This window comes from Miscanthus floridulus, chromosome 2, assembly GCF_019320115.1.
Source record: "Miscanthus floridulus cultivar M001 chromosome 2, ASM1932011v1, whole genome shotgun sequence".
In the NCBI taxonomy this organism is placed as follows: Eukaryota; Viridiplantae; Streptophyta; class Magnoliopsida; order Poales; family Poaceae; genus Miscanthus; species Miscanthus floridulus.
The window spans coordinates 43,729,981-43,742,428 of NC_089581.1; positions in this window are offsets into that span (position 1 = coordinate 43,729,981).

Here is a 12,448-nt window from a genome sequence, read left to right on the forward strand (position 1 = left end):
CCACAACACTGTTGATGCCTTAGAGGCACATGGGGGAGCCTTACCGTATTTGTCTGGTATGAGAGTTGATGGCGCACATAACACTGTTGGGGAAAATGTCGGCGCCTACAACACTGCTTGGGCTCTATCATGCCAGGGAGGTCATAGGGTACTATTCTACAGGTGTGCAGGGTATGGTCCTTGGTGTTGTAGTTGACTTGGGTGCCCTATCTTATCTTCTCCGCTTGTTTCCTGGTCCTTACTCAGCAGGCGTTGTAGGAAAATCGTGATGCCTAAGAGGGGGGGTAAATTAGGCAACTTAAAAATCTACTCTTTTTCTAATCCTAGCAAAACCTATGCAATAGGTAAACTATCTAAATGTGCAACTATGATTTTACTAGTGTGTTGCTATCTCTACCGCAAAAGGAATAATACAATCAATGTAAATGTGGAAGCTAAAGAGCAAGGTAGAGATATGCAAACTCCCGTTGACGACTCCGATATTTTTACCAAGGTATTGAGAAGCACGCAAGCTTCCTCCTAGTTCTCGTTAGAGCCCCTCGTAAGGAATCCCTCGCAAGGGCTAAGCTCTCGGTTGGGTAACTCCATGGATAGCCTCAGGACTTCCCCACACGCAAGTGGGTCTTCGATGTGCCTTTCCGGCAAGCCTCTCTCGGATGCTCCCCACCATCTTCACTATCAAGCTTCTAGCCGAAATGCTGCGGGCATTGTTCCCTCTGGTACTCAGTGGCGGCCACACCACAACCGCGGTTGGTGTGATCTCGCAAGACTACAAGCCCCTCCAATGTACAACAATGGTGCGCGCAAGCACCGAGTGGTAAGAGGTATACAAACCTCACTAAACACTAGGCCTAAACCTAGAGCAAGCGCATAAGCGATGGTCTAATTAACCTAAGCACTTCACAAAGCACCTACGCTAATCACCTAATGAATCACTAAGCATTATGCAAGTGGAGATCACTAAAATGGTGTATCAACACCCTTGATATGTTTCCTCAGCTCCACACTTCTCAAATGACCGATTGGGAGGTCTATTTATAAGCCCCACTGAGAAAGTAGCCATTGGGGATGAAATCCTGTTTTTCTGCTACTGACCGGACACTCAGGTCATCCTAATCAGACGTGTCCAGTCGTCCTGACCATTAGAGCCACGATCAACTGATCAGACACTGCCAGCGTCCGGTCACATGCCACCGGACGCGTCCGGTCGCAGTTTCATTGCTCTAGAACCTCTCTGTACTCAACCGGACTCTGTTGTCCTATGTCCGCGTCCAGTCACTACTGCTGCCGAGCCTCTTGATCAGGGCGTCCAATCACTGTGGTACCAGCGTCCGCTCCAGCGTTCGGTCACTTATGTGAGCTCGTTTTTTTGTGATCTTGCATTTGGCTTGGTTTCTATCTTCATGATTGGACTTTGCTTGATATCTTGAGTCTTCTCTTGTGCTTCTAGGGTCTTGCTTAAGGTGTTGATCATCAGATCATCACATCGCCTTCGTCCAAGTCATTTCTTGCACCCTATTGAACTACAAAACAATCACTTGCAAATTCATTAGTCCAATTTAGTTGGGTTGGTCATCAAACACCAAAATCTAAAGTAAATGGGCCTAGGGTCCATTTTCCTTATAATCTCCCCTTTTTTGGTGATTGATGACAACATGACCAAAACAAGCAAATAATAAAAAAATTTGCAATTGAAAAGCTATCTACTTGCTAGGATGCAATGCACGGGGCAAGGTTATATGATGCTAAAAGATATTACTTGTAAGACTAAAAGATACTATATAAAAACTTATCTTGCCCTTGCAAATGTCCCCATGTGGCATTATGGATTTAAGCTTTGCTTCCTACAAATTCTCCCCATTACATAGGCAATCCATAGTCCACTATCCTCCCTTTTTCAGACCATTACCACTTGTAGACACCACTTGTAGACCAATACCACTTGTAAATTATTATGATCTAGCTTTTGGTCCTACAAATTAATGCTTGCTTTTGGTCCTCCAAATTCTCCCCCTTTGGAATCAAACACCGAAAAGGAAGACATTAGTAGCACAAGGGAGGGTCAAACTTTGTGATCCTTTGTATGTAGAGTGGAATAGGTCATAAAATTTAACTCTCACATTATATAGACTAAGCTCCCCCTAAATATACGCATACATATGGTAGAAGACAAAGCATATGCATAGTTGGCAAATTATTGCTTAAGGGAATTTAATCTATATAATGCATGGAGAAAGTATATAAATATCAAAATGAAATCAACTTGATGATATCGGTTTAGAAATACCACATGTGAAAACCAATTTGATTTCTACCACTTGCAATAGGTGGTGGATATTTGACGTATGATACTTCACTCTGGGGACTCTATTTTCCTTGCAATGAGACTACTACACACATGATAAGCTTGAAAAGATGTTAGTCTCAAAGCATCCAACTTGTAGAGTAACCTCGCCCTAAATTTGTGCACACAAGTATGGAATACTTGTAGGAAACATGCACATTGATTTTAGAATAAAAAATACCACTTGAAAGATGACATCACATGAATGTGAGAGTCATTTTCGAAGGTGATATTCGGGAGAAATTATCTATAATTTGGACTTTTGGCACATATTAGATGAACAATCGAAAGACAAGCTATGTGCCATGCTCCTAAACAATTTTAAACCATGTAAGTTTGTTCCAAGGGTTAAGAATGAAACCGAGCAAGCCTACCATAAGATATAACTAGTGTATGCATGACAAAAGATATAAGCATGCAAATGCAAACCTAGGCATAAAGAGTAACTAGATGCTTAAAGATGCCACTTGTAGGAAATTAAATCTAGTACCACTTGAAGAAAATTGAATCTAGTTACCTAACATGGGAAGGGGAATTTGAGTCCATAGTATTCACTAACCCACTTGACAATGATTTTGTCCATCATGATGCACCCCATGAAATGCACCCATACTTTGCCAAGTCTCCAAATTCCTTAAAGTCCATTGGACTTCTTACTTCCCTTTCGGGATCCAAACCTTCTTGGTGCTCTGCATGTTGGAAATGATTTCCTTTGGCACCCAAAAATGTTTGACCCCATTGATGGCTTGCTTGTTCACCTTGATGGCCACCACCTTATCATTTTTCTTCTTCTTTAATAAGTATGGTGTAGAGGCCTTCTTGTCCACCTTGTTGGTGTAGGTGTTGGAGAGCTTGCTTGTTTGCTTTTTCTCTTTCTTCTTTGCTCCTCCCTCATTCTTCACTTTGTACTCATAGGACTTGTGACCTTCCTTGTGGCACACGTAGCAAACCATAGTTTGTCCTTCATCAAGCTTCTTCACTCCCTTGACGGTGTTACCTTGATGAAGTTGGGCTTGCTTCGCCTTGCCTTTCACTTGAGTCAAGTCCTTGGTGAGGCGAGCTACTTCTTGCTTGAGCTGCTCATTCTCCTTTGCAACCTCTTATGTGCATGTATCTACAATAACTTTCTCAACACAAACTTGATTGCACAAAGATGAGTATAAACATAAATCATTACAAGAAGTAGAGGCATCCTTTTTAGACATGTTAAAGATAGAACTTTTCTTTTCAGATGCCTTGGTGGGGGTTGTACTAACGGCTTCAAGATTAGCAACTTTATTAGTTAGCTCATCACAATGTTTGCACATGGTTTCCATTTTAGCAAGCAAACTTTTATAAGCATCTTGTGAGTTAGCTAACTTTTCTTTTAATTTTTCATTTTTCTTTACAAGTTGCTCATCATTGATTGTGCATGCATTTGTTGTTGCACTAGCCTCAAGTTGCTCAATTTTAGTAGCTAGTTCAACATTGAGATTAGCAAAGTTCTCATATTGTTCAAGCAAAGTTTTTTATGCTTCTTGTGAACTATCTAGCTTTTCTTTTAATTTTTCAAGCTTCTTTTGTTGACTAGTGCAAACTTTAGCATAATTAAGATTTTGTTGCATAATTTCATCATAAGAAGACATTTTATCATCACTATCACTCTCACTAGAGGATGAGCTTTTGTTACCTCGTGCCATAAGGCACATACGAGAAGAGCTTGATGATGAGTGCTTGCGCCCTCGCCTCTTCTGATGGTGTTCTTCTTAACTTGAAGAATCATCCCATTATCTTATTGATGTGAGGGCTTGGTTCTTGCATGCCTTCTTCTTTGTCTTGGGTGTGGGCTTATTTGGACAAACTTCCACAAAGTGACCCAACTCGCCACATCCATAGCATCCTCTCTTTCTTTGCTCATTTCTTTGATTGGTGAAAATAAGATCTTGGATTTGGATGGGCACACCCTTGACATTGAGCCTTTGGATCATCTTCTCCACCTTGTTGATTAGTTTGATTGATTCTTCATCAAGATCGGAGGTGGAGGAGGAAGATTGATCATCTTCTCTTGAATCTTCATCATCATCATCTTCACTTGAGGAGCTTGAGCTTGAGCTTGTCTCAACTTGCTTGCCCTTCATCTTCTTTTTCTCGCTACATGCAAGAGCTTTGTCTTTGCTTGATGAAGAGGCTTCGTCTTGACCCATCTTACATGACATTTCAAATGCCACGATCTTGCCAATGACTATGCCCGGGGTTATGGTGCTCAAGTTCTCCATGTTGTGAAGGATGGTGATGATGCTTGCATATTTCTTTTATGGTAGCACAGAGATGATCTTCATTACGATGTCCACATCATCTAGCTTTGTTAATCCTATTAAATGGAGCTCATTGATAATTAGATTCAAATGAGAATACATATCACGGACAAACTCATCAACATTCATTATAAAGGAATCATAATTTTGTTTAGCTAGACAATATTTTTGCTCATGGACATTAGATGTGCTGTCATGGAGCACTTGAAGTTTTAACCAAATTTCATGTGCTGTATTTAAAGTGAACACTTGGTTAAACACATCCATACTAAATGATTCAAACAAGCAATTTTTAGCTCTAGCATTGAAATGAATTTCCTTTTCTTCACTCTTGGTAGGTTTATCGGGATTCTTAATGGGTTTCATCCCGTCACGAGTGACTCCAAACACCCAAATCAACCGCCTCAAGGTGGCAAGCCATTCTAGCTTTATAATAAGGGAAGTTAGTACCGTCAAACTATGGAGGCCTAGAGGTATCCATCCCAAACCCTCTAATTAGCGTCAGCTCAACGGCGGTTAAGCCAAAGGTCTAAATTGAGCCAACCGGATTTGATACCACTTGTAGGAAAATCATGACGCCTAAGAGGGGGGTGAATTAGGCAACTTAAAAATCTAACTCTAAACTATGACATCTTTTTCTAATCCTAGCAAAACCTATGCACTAGATAAACTATCTAAATATGCAACTACGGTTTTGCTAGTGTGTTGCTATCTCTACCGCAAAAGAAATAATACAATCAATGTAAATGCAGAAGCTAAAGAGCAAGGTAGAGATATGCAAACTCCCGTCGATGACTCTGGTATTTTTACCAAGGTATCGAGAAGCACGCAAGCTTCCCCCTAGTCCTCGTTGGAGCCCCTCGCAAGGAATTCCTCGCAAGGGCCAAGCTCTTGGTCGGGTAACTTCATGGATAGCCTCAGGCCTTCCCCATGTGCAAGTGGGTCTCCGACATGCCTTCTGGCAAGCCTCTCCCGGATGCTCCCTACTGTCTTCACTATCAAGCTTCCGGCCAAAATGCTGCAGGCCTTGTTCCCTTCAGTACACGGTGGCGGCCACACCACAACCACGGTTGGTGTGATCTCACAAGACTACAAGCCCCTCTGATGTACAACAATGGTGCGCGCAAGCACCGAGTGGTAAGAGGTATGCAAACCTCACTAAACACTAGGCCTAAACCTAGAGCAAGCGCATAAGCGGTGGTCTAATCAACCTAAGCACTTTGCAAAGCACCTACACTAATCACCTAATGAATCACTAAGCACTATGCAAGTGGAGATCACTAAAATAGTGTATCAACACCCTTGATATGTTTTCTCAGCTCCACACTTCTCAAATGGCCGGTTGGGGGGTCTTTTTATAAGCCCCACTAAGAAAGTAGTAGTTGGGGATGAAATCATGCTTTTCTGCTACTGACCAGACGCTCAGGTCGTCCTGATCAGACGTATCCGATCATCTCAACCGTTAGAGCCGTGATCAACTGATTAGACGCTGCCAATGTCTAGTCACATGCCACCGGACGCATCCGGTCGTAGTTTTACTGCTTTGGAACCTCTCTGTACTCGACCGGACTCTGATGTCCTGCGTTCAATCGATTTGCTTGTTCAGCGTCTAGTCATTGCTGCTGTCGAGCCTCTTGATCAGGGCGTCCGGTCACTATGCTACCAGCGTCTGGTCTAGCGTCCGGTCACTATGCTACCAGCGTCTGGTCTAGCGTCCGGTCACTTCTGTGAGCTCGTTTCTTTGTGATCTTGCGTCCGGCTTGGTTCCTATCTTCATGCTTGGACTTTGCTTGATATCTTGAGTCTTCTCTTATGGTTCTAGGGCCTTGTTTAAGGTGTTGATCATTGGATCATCACGTCACCTTCGTCCAAGTCATTTCTTGCACCCTATTGAACTACAAAACAATCACTTGCAAATTCATTAGTCCAATTTGGTTGTGTTGGTCATCAAACACCAAAATCCAAAGTAAATAGGCCTAGGATCCATTTTCCTTACTGGCGTCTCTGGTCGGTTGGTCCCAGTCGGCTCTAATTGTGTTAGCCGGAGAGGAGTTGTAAGCAGGAGTTCGGCGTATCCCCGATCGGAGAAGCGGGTTGAAGTTGGAAGTGGTGTTGGGCTAGGCCTTTCGGTCAGAGAGGCTGTCTAGAGGCGGGCTGACGACCGAAGCGAGCGCTCTAGTCAGAGAGGCGGGCCAGAGTTGGAAGTGGGCGCTGTTCCTCCTCGGTCAGGCCTTTCGGACGAAGATTTGGACCGCCCTTCTAGCCCATCGTTTAGGTACTTAGGCCGGCCTAAGAGCTGTGTGTTGTTCGCAGCGTTTGTCTGCTGGGCCGAGCCTTTACTGGGAAGCCGGTCCATGAATGACCCCGGGTTTATGAACCCAATAGTTACTATCTTAGGGTTTTCTTGAACCACGTGGCAGGTGCAACCTCGTTTGAGTGTCTAAGGACTGTGGATGGTAAAATCCTACCGACCTTCCATGAAGCTGTAGAAAGAAGGGGCTTAATAAAAGAGGACAACACGCTGAACGAGAGTCTCGTTGAGGCAACCGGGTGGATGATACCATATGCGCTGCGAAGGCTCTTTGCAACAATATTGGTATTTTGTGAGCCTAGTGATGTGTTTGGACTATAGGAGAAACACAAGGAGGCAATGTCGGAGGACTACAGGCACAATAATCAATCCACCTTCATGGTGGAGTAGATGGTCCTCATGGATATTCGAAAATTGCTACAATCAATGCAGAAGGATATAAAGATGTACCCACTTCCTGATAACGATGACACATATGATGCCTCTTATGATATTCCTAGAGAGATTTTTGAGGAGGCTAGCATTGAGGTTAATGAGGATGATGTGGCTCTGTCAGACATCCTTAATAAGGAGCAGTGGGCTGCATACGATGAGATCATGTCCTTGATTGATACCGAGGATGGGGTCTCTTCTTTGTGGATGGTCCTGGCTAGACCGAAAAGACTTATCTGTACAGAGCACTTCTCGCTACTATACGTAGTCAGAAAAAGATTGCAGTTGCAACAAGTACATCTGGTGTTGCGGCCTCAATAATGCCTGGTGGCAGAACCGCCCACTCGCGCTTCAAGATTCCTCTCACCATCGATAATGGGGCCTTTTGCACCTTCATGAAACAGAGTGGCACTGCCAAGCTACTTCAGTCCGCATCCCTTATTATTTGGGACGAGGTGACAATAATAAAGAGGCAAGGTGTTGAGGCACTAGACAACAGCCTTCATGATATAATGGACCGACCAGAGTTGCCGTTTGGGGGGAAGACCGTGGTGTTCGGTGGAGATTTCAAATAGGTTCTTCCCGTTGTTCGGAGAGGATCAAGGGCTCAGGTAGTTGGTGCCTCGCTGCGGATGTCGTACCTTTGGGATTCCATGCAGCATTTAAAACTGGTGCACAACATGAGGGAAAAGAGCGACCCGTGGTTTGCAGGATACTTGTTGCGCGTCGGTGGAGGTTCTGAGGAGGCGACTGTTAATGATGAAATGTGTCTTCCTCATGATATATGTGTTCCGCACACCGGGGAAGATAGTGATCTTGATACTCTAATTGATTGCATATTCTCTAACCTCAATGCAAATATGTCAAGCAAAGATTATATCACCTCTTGAGCAATATTATCTACGCGGAACGAATGGGTTGATATGATTAATATGAAGATGATAGGTCATTTCTACGGGGATGAGACGGTGTACCATAGCTTTGTCTGTGCGGTGGACGATCCGCACAACTACTACCCTGAGGAATTCCTTAACACTTTGACACCGAATGGTCTACCTCCACATGTGTTGAAGCTGAAGATTGGTTGTCCGGTCACATTGCTTAGGAACATTGACCCTGCGAACGGACTTTGTAATAGTACCAGACTTATCATACGGGGTTCCAAAAAAATACCATAGATGTAGAAATTGTGTTGGGACAGCACGCTGGAAAGCAGGTTTTTCTGCCTCGAATACCCTTATGCCCGTCAGCTGATGAGATGTTCCCTTTCCAATTTAAGCGAAAGCAGTTCCTTATTCGGCTCAGCTTCGCAATGACTGTTAACAAGGCACAGGGGCAGACCATCCCTAACGTCGGGGTACACTTGCCGGAATCAGTGTTCTCGCATGGCCAATTGTATGTGGCGCTATCAAGAGCTACAACAAGATCGAACATTAGGATCTTGGCTGTGCCGGCTGCTGAGAAGGGCGTGAACAAACGAAAAGGGAAAGGGATAGAGAAGAAGAGATCGACAAAGGATATATTCACAAAAAATATTGTATATAAAGAGGTTCTAACTCTATGAAAGAGGTAATGCATTACATGTCGATACATATTTTTTCTAGATATATCAATAGTACTTTAACTTTAAAAATTAACAAACAACTTATGTGCAGGATACTTCTTACTACAGCTTCAACTATCTGCATGCTTCAGCTGCAAAAAGTTAGATGCCGCAAATTGGACTTAAAAATCTACTGGATTATCTTTGATTGGTGATCAGTTGCAGCTTGGTGTTCGTGCAAAGCACGTTCTTTTGGTCGAAACATTGAAAGATTATATTCTTAATTGTACAATATATTGTAAAACATGTATAATAAAACACAAACTTGTTATGATTAAGGTGAATGCTCATGTATTGCAACTTGTAAAACATCACGATTACAGTATCTATTTTAGATACAGTATAACACACGCTCGTACATATGTTATCGTGATATTATGTATGTATATATATAAGTATACTCTATAGCTAGCTACATAATAATTTATTTTGTAGCCAGGTCGAACAGACGCACCATCCCATGATTCGGGTCCAGGCGCTTGCATGGCTGGTGCGCTTCTGCCTCCTGGTCCGACGCGCATTAATCCGAGCGACGCCCACGTAATTAGCTCACGGTGATTTCGGTAATTCAACCCTGCGGCATGCATGCAAATTACAGGCCATAATTACTGGTAGAGCGCTTCATGCATGCGAGTTACTATAATTAGCACGCTGCATGCAAGTTACTATAATTTTTTTTGAACCTTGCAAGTTACTATAATTAGCACGCTTAATTTGTCCAGGCGCAAATGTTCTTGTTACGATAATACTACTCCAATATACCTTGCCCACAAAAAAAGTAGAAAATATATTCTAGTTACTATAATTAGTACGCAAATGTTCCAGGCGAATGCAAATGATCTTGTTACGATAATTAGCACGGAAATTTACCACAAATTGACGTCAAATGGTTTCTGTTAACTGGTTACTATAACATCTAGATCATTTTACAATAAAAATAGTTACTGTGTTTTGAATGTCTTGAGATGATAATTAGGATAGGAATTTGTAGGATGGGAATTTATCATGAAATATGAGATTAATTTTACCATGAAATATTCGATAGAACTGGAAAGGATCATTGTCGTAACTATGATTGAGTAGTTATGATATTCTGTCTCATTCACAATACCATAATCTTGTTATTTTTAAATGATTTACTAGAATATATGATGCCTCCTTAGATTAGTTACCATAATTTATTTACTAGATTTGCAAATTGGTTACTAGAAACTATGCCTTTCTGCCCCTGGTAGTTATGATATTCTATTTACTAGATTTTTGAAAAATATTTACTAGAATCTATGCCTTTCTAACCCTTGTAGTTTGATTCACGAGAAACTTTTAAATTGATTTACTAAAATATATTTCTGACCATGTAGTTACATAATCTATTTACGAGATTTCTACAAATTCTTGGCGGAGATTCTTCAATACATGCAAAGTCTTGACGGCGCTACGGGTGTAGCTCCGCCACATTCGCTATTCGCTCCACCTCCACCTCCAACTCCTCACTATTCTACTCCTGTGAGTATAAATGTTTTAGTTTATATGTTCATGCTTACGGTCAAATCTAGTGGAGTATGAAAGTTTTATTCATGTATGGTATATATTTATCTTGTCTCACACATGCAATCTCTTCTTCTTTGTGCAGAATCAATTGGCGGCATCGAACGATCCTCATGCTTTAGCGAATCCTTCACCAAATCAGTGATGATACTTGTGGTTGTTAATGGTACTTCTATTTGCAATTGTGGTTGATGATGATGGAGCACTTGGATTGCTTGTGAACTTATTTGTGATATATTATGAGACATGTGATGTTTGTGATATATATATGACGTTTGTGATATATATGTGGTGTTGGTGATATATATGTGTTGTTGATGATATATATGTGATGTTGGTGATGTTTGTTATATATATCTTCTATTTGTTTGGATGGGATGTAAAAAATAAATAAAAAAACTGTTTTCAGTCACTTTGTCGAGTGCAATGGCCATGACACTCGGCAAAGTGACTACCTGGGAACATGCTTTGCCGAGTTGGCCATTGCACTCGGCAAACATCACAGATTTGCCGAGTGCCACGGGCCAGGCACTCGGCAAAGGTGGCCTGTTTGCCGAGTGTCTTGTCGGCGGCACTCGGCAAAGTGGCCACCTTTGCCGAGTGTCTAAGTCAACGGCGCTCGGCAAAGTGGGTACCTTTGCCGAGTGCTTGACCTTGACACTCGGCAAAGCCGCCATCACGGTGACGCTAGCCGTCACGGCCATTTTTCTTTGCCGAGTGTCGGATTGGCACTCGGCAAAGCCTTTGCCGAGTGTCCGATAAAGTACACTCGACAAAGAGGTCTTTGCCGATAAACACTCGGCAAAGGCTTTGCGGAGTGCCTACTCGACAAAGAAGCCGCCTCCGGTAATGGCTGACCACCACCGGACCCAGGGTGAGTGTGTGGTGCACGTATTATTGGTCCACCAAGTAACTCGTTGCCCCGCGCAACATCCGACATGCATGCATGGAAGCTGGTGGCAAACGTGTGCAGTTAGTTGGTGACCAGAACGCGTGTCGTCCTCACCGACGGATTCCCCACCAGCAGATGGACGCGACTTGAGCGTCGCAACTCGCAAGGTTCACCGTTCACCCGGCCGGCCGGCTAGCTATATATATACACGGGTAGCTACGGCGGAGGGATTGCACACCCACCCACGACACCTTGTCATTCGGCCGGCACACAGCGTCGTCTGCGCAGCGCAGCACCAGCATATAACAAACAACAAGCTGCTAGCACTACCTACGTGAAGAATCTAGGCAAGGCAACCAGCGCAAGCTAGCTAATCCAACCATGGTCGCCCCTGCCACCTCGCCGAGGAGCTTCGCCACGGCCTGCGTCCTCGCCGTGCTTCTCGTCGGCTGTCTGCTGGCGGCCGCCGCCGACGCACGCCGTCTGCTTTACGATGATGACACGGACATGCCTCCGGCTCCGATGGCGTACGCCGTGGACTACGACGACCTGTCCCCGGCGCTGGCGCCCTCTCCCGAGTCCGGCACCGACGACGACCTCGCCGGCCGGATGCTTTTCCGAGGTCGAGGGCTGCTCGACAGCGGCCTTCACTTAGCCGGGAGGCTGCTTCTTGGCCTCGGTCTTTGATATGTATGCATGTCTTCTTCGACTATGTGATGGATTGTGTGCTTAATCGATTTGGTACTTTGTCATACCATTACTACAGTATTTATGTCATATATATCCCCCGTCAGTATAATGGTTAGTTTTGTTTAATTTGAAGTATAATCAGTGTGTGACAAGCCAGAGATTATCTGTGGATAGCCCAAAATCATGTCAACAATGTTGGCATATGTGTTTTTCATATGAGGAATACTTACGCCATCTTTAATTTTGTTTCTTGTAATGTGGGCAAAGCTTGATGATCTCTCTGCAGGTTCGATCATTCTTTCTACTGCATGGTAAGAAAAGTATATCATGAGCA